The sequence below is a fragment of the Ambystoma mexicanum genome, chromosome 4q, assembly GCF_040938575.1.
Source record: "Ambystoma mexicanum isolate Mex_15411 chromosome 4q, UKY_AmexF1_1, whole genome shotgun sequence".
Taxonomy (NCBI): Eukaryota; Metazoa; Chordata; class Amphibia; order Caudata; family Ambystomatidae; genus Ambystoma; species Ambystoma mexicanum.
The window spans coordinates 211036196-211046527 of record NC_090928.1 but is presented as its reverse complement, the minus strand read 5'-3'; the positions used below and the strand labels follow the sequence as shown (position 1 = coordinate 211046527).

At 47.0% G+C, this 10332-nt stretch overlaps 1 long non-coding RNA gene across 1 annotated transcript; it reads left to right on the top strand.

Moving 5' to 3' along the window:
- Positions 1-688: 688 nt before the first annotated feature.
- On the top strand, positions 689-2347 carry LOC138468494 (uncharacterized). Its single transcript, XR_011268280.1, has 3 exons — positions 689-810; positions 948-1007; positions 2190-2347. It is a non-coding gene; the product is annotated as an uncharacterized lncRNA (long non-coding RNA).
- Positions 2348-10332: the final 7985 nt, after the last annotated feature.

Genomic DNA, 10332 nt, shown 5'->3' with positions numbered 1-10332 from the left:
CAATCACAATGCTATTTCAAGATAATGTAGTTGCTTGTTCAAATAATATGGGCTACCAGTTGGATAGTGCATGGTCCTTGAGCAGGATGTGTCTTTGCCTTGATCATACAGAGAGGTGTGGCCAATCAAGATTGCCAAACAGCCAAACAGAATTGTGCTGAGTGACCCAGAAATAATACTAAATGCCTGGTCATGTCTTGGAGCTCCTTGAACTGCCCCAGCTGCAGTGTGTCTGTATCTTGATTTCTTCAAGCAGGAACGCTGTGGGTACTCCACTGAGTCACCTGGGACCTGCTTGGCCCAGGGGACACAATGAAGGGACTGGGAATATGTGGGATGAATCCCTCCTCTCCCTGATGTCAGGGTTGTACTCTGTGAGTGTCTATTTTGTATGCCTCATTTAAGTATCTTTGCTGTGTTATGCAGGCTCTGTAAAGAGAATGAGGGGCAATTGCCATCACCCTCCTCAGTATGGTTTCATATTTCCACTCCCCCTACCCTGTCCTCATCTGAGTCACTAGGGAGAATCAGATCATCTACGTCCAGCCTATTTCTGCACAGACTGGGACTGAATAGACTAGGTATTTCAGGCTTGCCCAGAGGAGGTTCACACCAAAACTCAATTGTGCTTAACTGAACCTGTTACATAATCTGTATACGTGTTTTTTCCTAGTTCCGTCACTGGAAATAGGAATCCAGATTATTTACAAATTCTGTTTTTCTTTTCTCTTTTCTTTTGCAGGTTGCGATAAGCGGCGCGCAGAGGCTGGCAACGTGTGAGGAGCGCACTGAGGTGGAGATTGTGTACAGGTAAGTCTCTGAGCAATCCTGCGTGCGTTTTTGTCAATAGTGTGCAGCAAATAATTGCAGAATTTCCAAATGCTTGTGAATATCGGGATACATTAGGTAAGCAGCACTAACCAAGTATTCTTTTTTCTTCATTGTAGGATGTGGACAAACAAGAACAATGCCGGAAACACAAGACAGAGATGCAAGGGACGGACAGGGTAAGCACACACGTGGAGGTAAGCGTGTACTGAACAAGGAAACGCTGAGCAATGGGAGGTGGCCTTTGCTTGGTTTATATACTCTTCCAATCATCATGGCTGTTTAAGAGGCTTGCAGAGAATTGTAGTATTGACTCCCATCTCCAGTGTTTCACTAGCTCAGTCGATGAAACCCCCTTCCAGCTATCTGTGCACTGTAGTGTGTTTTTGTCTTGTGACCAAGTACTCTTTCTCTGGTTATGATTGATGCTTTGGGGCAATCTAGTGCTGATAGCATGGCGGTGTCAAAGTTGAAGCCAGGTCAAATAGTAATAGTAAGCGAGAGAATATGGGCCTCATTACACGGACGGCGGTGGACCAAGGTGCTGTCCATGCCGGTAAAATACTGGCACCGCCTTGGAGGAAAGGGGAATTACCGCCCTATTCCAAGGTTGGTGGGGCGGTAATTCCCTCTTCCCCCATTGCCCTTCCCCATTCCCATTTTTGCCCCATAGGGCATAATGGGAATGGGGAAGGTGCTAATTACGGCACCGCAAATTGCGGTACCGTAATTAGCTCCCTGGTCCCTTTGCGGGTTGGTTTTTAACACCTGCAAAAAGCAGGCGTTAAAGTCTCCAACCCGCAGAGGGACCTCGTAGTAAGGCGGTAAGGGTTAACGGTCACCGGTACCATTAACGGTGACCGTTAACCCTTACCGCCGTCCGTGTAATAAGGCCCTATGTTGGGATGTGTTTGCATATGGGTTTTCATTAGAAGTAGCTTACTATTTGGTGGCAACGATGTTGTATTTTGGTTACTGGTACTCTCACCCGAGGTATACACTTTACACAGGATACACTCAGTAGAACTCACAATCTTGATTGGCCGGCTAAAACAAAATGCTTGGTAAGTCTTGCCTATGAAATTCCCTTCAATTGGTCAGCTCTCTCGTCTCTACGTTTCCTGATTCCAGGAGATATTTTACCCTACCTTTAGAAGATACCCAACCCAAGAAGACAAACACATCTTATAGAAACACAATTTAACGTCAAGAAAAAAAGCCTCAAAACAGCATACAGATATGCCAGACTTTACACTCTTTCAAATTCATTATGTGTAGTAAAGTACGGTCTGAAAAATAAAAAAAGTTGTATTCGGTCGAAGCTGCCAAAACAATCTTAATCATATTAATGGCGGGTGTAGTGTTTTGTTGTTGCAGGTACCATTCTAATAACGGATCAACAATGTATATGCTGCTAAACAGCCTGGAATTCCAGAAAATCTGATATTCTATTTCCATGGTGAAGATGTTGAAAATGATGCCGTGATGAAAATAAATGGCCAGTCATTGTGTTAAGCATCAATAAAGGTTAGTCTGCTTTGACACACTCCCGAATCCCAAGTAACAGGGCATAAATATGATTTTGAATAAACTTTGTAATTGTGCATAAAGTGGAAAAGGAGGCTTGTAGGATTACAAATGTATCCTTCGTTTTAGCTTGGCATTTAGAAAAACAGTATGCCTGACAAATAGTACTGCAAGGAGAACAACGTGGTTTGACGCAAAATGTAAGAGGGTCGAACAATCTCTCTTGACTGCCCTAAGGAAACAAGATCGAACCCAAGCAGAAGTAGCTAATACCAGGGTAACCTATAAAAAGACATTAAGGCCCAGGACTGGCTGAGCAGGCTTGGATAAATCTAGAAAAGGCAGCTGTAACACACAATCAGAATACCTACTGGGGAGCAGTCGCAGAATGCTAAACACAAACCTTTATTTGCCATGACAGTCTTGGTAGGCCAAGCCAAATGGATAAAACATTTGTCAGCACTTTATAACACACAAAGTGAGTACTTGTGGCAATGCGGACTTAACATTGATCAAATTCCTGCAGGGAATAAGCAAATACTGAAGCCTAGAAATTATCCTATAAGACTATCAGTGAAGTAGGAAAGGCATAAATAGGTGCGGCGAATGGCAAGTCCGCGGGGTAGGACTCGAACCTGATTGAGTTTTTCAAACACTATAGGGCTGTATGGTTGCCTATAACCACCTCCATATTTAATATCATACTACAACAAAAGAATATTCCAAACAGCTGGTGTCACAAGTTTCCCCTTTTCTCACCTGTTTTCTCTGTTTTGCGGAGTCCTTTGTCAGGGTTTTCTTTCTAGCAGTTCGGGTCTTGTACAAGCCCGCTCGGCCGTCTTCGGATTCCAGGATTCGTTCAGCTGCTTCGTCCGGGATCTAGGAAACTCCAGGAAGCTTGGAATGGAGGCAGCACACGGAGGCGGATCAAGGAAGGTAGTAGGAAAGGAGAAGGAGGAAGGTCCGGGAACCAGGAAGCAACATAGTTCAGGAGAACGAACTACGGAGCACGTCAGGCCACAGCTATCGGTAGCGTTGAGACACGCAGAACCGCAGGGGAGTGGCTAATTTATAGAACGTGCTGCATAGGACGTAAAGGTCGATAGACCGCGTTCCGTGTATACGGCCATGTTGGGTGTACTACAGCGAGTAACCCCCGACGTGCCAGGGACCAGGAAGACCAGAAGGGCCGTGATCGATGGATCATGACAGCTCGGGGGAGGCAATTCGAATACCAATCTTCTAGAATCAGACAATTTCTTTAATCAACATCACAGCTAAGTGGTTTGGTCGGGCACTGTAAGGAAAGATAATATATTGGGCAAAAGAAAATCGAATCCTGTCAGAATACCAATATAGCTTTCAAGAGGGCATGGGTACAATTGCCCAAACCATGAACCTAAGCCTCATCCTGGATAAATACATGCAAGGGTACAAAAGCACGATATATCTAAGATTCATGGATCTCTCAATGGCACTCGACTGCATAAACAGTGAGAAGCTCTAGACAGTTCTGCACACACTCGAAATGTCTGAGGCAATGCCCCAAGTCTTGATTGAAATACATTCAAACCTATGAGCAGGAGTGAGGGCGGAAAACACAGGGAAATTAACAAGTGAGACAAGGTTGCATTTTTGCACCATTACTTTAAAATCTTTATATAAACTCATTATCATGTGCATTCTCCAAATTGACAAGCAACGCCCCCAAGATGCCAGGATTATGGATGCTGATGACGCGGTCATATTGGCAAGAACATAAAATACAAAATCAAACCAAAAAAAGGTCACAATCTATTTTATAAAAACGTATGTACCCATACTCAAAACAAAGGACTCTTGTTATCTACCTTCAAACAAATATAAGGAGATAACCATGGATCAAAATGATATTTCATACAAAAGCACATGTCAATTTTATTAATACATCAGCGCGCGAGTATGACCACCTGTTAAATCATAACAAATACATATTCTACTAAAAACATATACAAAATCATTGATACTCAATACATCAAACTTCATACATTAACACATCCACAATGCCAAGTCTCCATGACTTAACACATTACAGATCACTATACGAAGGAAGCACTACACGAAGGAAGCACAAGTCAACGAGAACCAATTTCTCTGAAAAATAATGGGCGTGAGCTAGGGTTTCCCGGGCTATCTCCTACATGAAGAATGTGGCCTGACATATATCGAAGACTATATATCCTTGCAACCATTGCTATACTGGATGTGACTATGGGACAACCCACCCTTAACATTAACTAGATGGCTGGCATAAGACAATATGGATTCAGATATCGGCAATATATCACCCTGACTAAAATACATAAAAGACACCCTAAAGATTGTTAGCTTCATAGATCTTTTTACCAAGAAACAAATAGTCAGTAATGAACAGCGGAAAACATTGGTGGAAAGTTTCCTTTCCTTTAAATTAACGTGTAAGAAGAAAATAGAATTAAAGAAACAGAGTGTACAATTTTACCACAAAAACATATCCCATGTGAGCAACCCATACGTCCAATGGTTTCAAAACCTGAGCAAAAGATCTTTCCTCATCTCAGAACGGGCTTACTATTTGCAAAAGGCCCAGCTTTCTAACCTAAGATTTATTCTAGTAATGTAAGCAAATGTATCTGTAAATGGCCCAATGCAGATGGTTTACAACACTTTATGCTACTCTGCCCTGTCTATCGGCCTCATTACAAGTGAGGGGGAATGGGTTAACGGGACCCGCTAAAGGAGGCGGACCCGTTAAACCCGTTCCGCCTCATTACAAGCTCCCCTCGCGGGACCCGGTAAGTAACGCCTAGTCAAACCAGGCATGCTTACCGGGTCCCGCGAGGGGAAGAGGGAGCAAACAAAGGGCCGCTCGTAATCGGTCCGTTGTATGCTCCCTCCCCCATTCAGCCCTATGGGGGCTGAAATTGGAATGGGGAAGGTTCCTCGGAATGGCCCGGTAATTCCCCATTCTGGGAACCCAGACCCGGACCCGATTTTGGCGGCAGCCATGCTGCCAATAGTGGCATGGCTACCGCCAAAATCGTAATGAGGCCCTATGTGTTTTTAAGGAAGATATTCCACTTCCCAACGTTGAGGGTTTGGGGAGTGAACCAGGTGGAAATATTTTTAAGTTTGTTCTAGCAATCCCTGACTTACTTTTCACAAAGTGTGTCTATGTTTATATTGAACAAGTGTTGTAGTGTATGTCTGAGTGCTGGTAACATCACTAACTCTGGAATGCTGTGATGTCAGCGTAGTGTAGAGTGCTGTGGTGTTGTGATCTGAACTAGGTTCTAAGAGTTACAGTTGGTGAGTGTAAGCTGGCGCTGTGGGACGTGCTGGTGTCTTTCCTGGCAACTATGATACTGATAAACCTACAGTAGACTTACCTGCTGGTCCGGGTGTTGGTGTACGGTACCACAGTATTTCACTGGCGACGAGGATGGGATCCTGTCGAGGAGGGGGCAGCAGTTGAGAGAGGATCATTGCCCTTGTGTGCCCACGTCGTTGCTGCCAGCAAGACTTAGCCCCAGGAACAGGGATCTGGGTGCTACTCTCCAGCAGGCCGGGTGGTGCTGGAGGATGCTGTCCCTGTTTTGACGTTGTGTCCGGAGCCGTGCAGTTGGTGTCCGGAGTGCAGGTGTGCAGAGGCGGAGATTTGCAGTTGGCGCTGAGCCGGTACCGGAGGGATTCAGGACCGGACCGGTGAGGCAGCGTGGGTGCAGTGAGAGCTGTTTGTATGGTGGCCAGTGGCCGGGAGGTATCCGGCGGATAAGGAACTCACAGTAGTGTGGGGTGTGCTAACATGGTGTGTGGGGGCCCGGCCAATGAAGTGGCACACTGCGGAGTTTGGGTGTGTGTATTGGAGCCATAGCAACCAAGTGGCCGTGTTATTGATGCTGTCGGGTGTCTGCAGCAGTGGAGAGCGCCGGGGTGGAGATTCCCCAGCATCAAGGACTCTGAAGGGGTCGCCGAGATGGAGGGGCAGTGGCGATATGACCTCTGCGGCACCGCAAGTTAAGTGATGATGTCGGTTTGTCATCGCAAGGCTTTCCAGAGTGAGCAGCTGGAATGCGGAAGACAATTCGAACGCACTGCGTATGCGACGTGCAGTCATGAAATATATGTTGGAGTCCTGTCTCGTATGAGGAGCGACTTTCCATTGGTCTGCTCCAGAGGATTGAACTATATGTTGGTCATTGGTGATGGATCTGGCAGGATTTGTGCTCCGGATGTAAATTGCGCAACAGTGGAAGGGATGCCACGCAGCGAAGGTATGGATTTTTTCTCGGGGCGCGTGAGGAGAAACACATTAAGGACAATGTGCTTCATCGGAGTTGCAGACATGTGTACCTTCCTGGATAGTTGCGGGTGTTGCTGTGTTCTGGTTAAAGATCCAGAGGTGTTGAGTTTTGACTCCTGGGAGCAGCTGCACATGAGGAGGACAGTTTGATTCCTAGCGGAATAGTAGTGAGCAAATCGTTGTGAGGCCGGTCTGTGTGGTGTCCTGCTTATGCGTTGTGGCTTGTCTGTGTTTCACACCGGTGCATTAATGTTACAGGCCTGTATGATGTGTGTGTTGTGGCACAAATGTTTTTTAAATTGAACAGGTTGGTGTTTGAAATCGTATTGTGTTGGTTAATCTGATTTCCTTGCAGGTGGGGTTGAAACTTGTGGGGCCTGGACTCGCGGGTGGTTTCAGGGACTCAACGGAGGCAAGTGTTTGCACCATGGTTATCGTGTTGTTATTCCATGGTGTTGCCATTCGATTGACTTCCAATGTAATGGCATTGTTCAGCGGAACCATACATCTGTGTTATTATCCAGGTATTTGATCACTGTACAATGGCAGCGTTTACGTCGTTCAGTGAGATCATCAGTAATTTAGTGCCGATCATATTCTATTTTTACATGCTGTGTCAGGGTTCACAATATTATTTGTGTGTCCTCTGTCTTGTGTGCAGCGTGGTCAGTGTGCATGTGCGTAGTTTTCAGTTCAGTGTGTGTGTCCCGCATTGGGAATGGAGGTGTCAGGAGCTAGAGGTTCCATATTGTGAGGAGGGGGTCCTGTACTGTGTGTATGGGTGTGACAGCGATGGCAGCCTGGCCAGTGCAAGGGGTCCCATTTTGTAGTTTAGTGTGTGTCCCACGTTGGGAATGGAGGTGTCAGGAGCTAAAGGTTCCATATTGTGGGGAGGTGGTTCCGTACTGTGTGTATGGGTGTGACAGCGATGGCAGCCTGGCCTGTGCTAGGGGTCCCATATTTTGCTGGTGGTGTACTGGTGGCGGTTCTGGCTGGGGCAAGGGGTCCCGAGGAGTTAGTGTAGAGTACAATGGCACAGTTAGTGTACTGCCATGGAAATTGTGGTGCACTGCAGGTGCAGTTGTTGGGTGTGCTGTGTGTACTTGGGCTGGGATTGGGGGCCCCGGTGGTGTGCTGCAGGTGCAGCGTTAGGTGTGCTGTGGTGCAGTCTGCAGGGACAAGGGGGTCCCGGTTATGTGATGGGTGTGCGGTGGTGTGCTGCAGGTGCAGCTCTAGGTGTGCTGCGGTGCAGTCTGCAGGGACAAAGGGGTCCGGGGTATGTGTGATGGTGTACTGCAGGTGCAGCTGTAGGTGTGCTGTAGGGCAGGTTGGCAGGGACTTGGGGTCTCGTGGTGTTGTTGTTAAGGCGTAGAGTTGGCGTTGGTGCTGTGTTCAAGGCGTGTAGTTAGGCGCTGTTGAGGTTGACCGTATTTCCAGTCGATGTTCGTGTGAGTGTGTTTTATGCGTGAGGGCAGTTATGGACTGACGTCAGGGTGTGTGCTTGTTGTTGCTCTCTGTTGAGCTGGGATAGTGCCTGGGGCTGGCAGCCCTGGTGCCCTGGGGTGCAGACCAGGGTGTAATGATGTTGGTGCACGGAGGGGTTGTGATGGTTAGTGTAATGTACTTTTCTGGAACGCTGGGGCGTGGCAGGCTCTAGGTTTCAAGGGGCAGCTTGAAACAGGTGGAGTGTGTGTTTTTTTGTTTTTGTTCCTCGAGTGTTTTCCAGTTCAGGTTGAGGGGAGGTGTTAGCCCTTATTCTACTTCGGTGGGTTCCTCTTTGGTTGTGGTCTTGTGGGAACGGGATGGAGTGAATGTATTCTTTGGCACGGTTGGGGTGCAGGTTCATTTGTACCATTTGTATCTTTTGGCATGGTTAGGGTGTAGGTTCTTGCGGTGCCACGTAGGTTTATGGTTGCGCAGGGTTTTGGTGTTTATTGGGGCGCAGTGTCCTTAGTGTTATTTTTGAATGTTGGTTGGCATCCTGTCTTTAGGTGGTCGTTTGGTGCATTTATTTTGGGGTTGTGAGCGTTGCTCCATGTGGACAGTGTTCTCAAGGTATGTGAGGGGTGTCCATTTGGGGTCTGGTGTGTTGGTGCATTTACGTGCTGGCCACACATACTTGTGGGGGTATTGTTCTAGGACAAAGGAAGAGTGTTGTAAGATCCATTTTGTTTTCAGTAATGTAAGGAGGGAGAAGTGTTGTAGTGTATGTCTGAGTGCTGGTGACATCACCAACGCTGGAATGCTGTGATGTCAGCGTAGTGTAGAGTGCTGTGGTGTTGTGATCTGAACTAGCTTCTAAGAGTTACAATTGATGAGTGTAAGCTGGCGCTGTGGGACGTGCCGGTGTCTTTCCTGGCAACTATGATACTAATAAACCTTCAGTAAACTTACCTGCTGGTCTGGGTGATGGTGTACGGTACCACGTTATTTCAACAAGCTTTGTTGCTAAGGAGTCAACTGCTACAAATGGATGGGTTTTAGTAGAGCATGGAATCACTCCTACTATATTTTATCTATTTACTTCCGTATGTAACATTGATTGTGTATGTAATGTATTGTATATTGTCTTTTAATCTTTTATGGGAATGCTTCATTTTCGAAAACAGTACATTGACTGACTGACTCACAAGTCTATTTGTCAGCTTGAATTATTCTACAGAAGAGTGAGGTGGAGTGGAAGATAGCCAAAGGTTACTGATGATACTGGACATTTCAAGAAGGGTGTCACCATGTGATCAAATGCAGCAGGTGCACAGGAAGGATAAGGCGGTCTAATGACGAAAGGAATTACGGTCTAAATGGAACTTGCAAAAGCAGGAGAAAGCATCTTCCCGGGAAGGGAAGACAAGCCAAGACTGAATTGCCTCATATTGATGACAACTCTATTTGTCAGCTTGAATTATTATATAGAAGAGTGTGGTTTGGGTCAGGTGGAGGTTAGGTTGCTGCTGGAAGTTTAGAAGGGTACATGCTGTACAGACCCTTTTTTCCATAAAAGGGAAAAAAAGAAAAGAAAACAAGCATTGTGAAGGGGGCCACTGGAGGGACTGAGCAAGATGACCGTGGGCTGCTGAAGCTCCGGCAATGCTGGAAAACTGTCGCCGACTCTCTCCCGCTGTAAACCCCAAATGAAAACTTATGTGGGAGCAGCATGAAGGTGAATGTCCCCGGGACCTCTGGTGTAAGAATTAAACACTGGGATCCTCCGGCCCCCAAGATATGCCTGTCTGCGCAGTGAGGAACGCCTGAGCCCGAGCGCTGCATTCATGCTCAAAAATCATACCCACAATCACAGACAGGACTGGAACCGATGGTGAATTGGAGGCGGGACACCAATAGGCCAGCATGGGGGCTTACACATCCTCACAATGCCATGAGAGTAAGCCGCAGGCCCCAACCTGGCGCCGTGTATGAGCCTGGGCTTGACCCGCAGTGAGGAACGCAGCGGACATCAATACGTTGACCCTGGGGCTCGCCGCTGCGTGCTGGTGTTTCGTCGCCGTGGGTTCCGTCCTGGTCTTTTCCCCCAATTGCTCCGCCTCCAAAAAGACATTGGAGCCACCGGCATAGATCCCCCTGCAGTGATACGCACCGGCGAGGAGGCGAACAGCTAGCTCTGCAGCAGGGGATTGCTGTGGCTTCTGCCCGTGGCA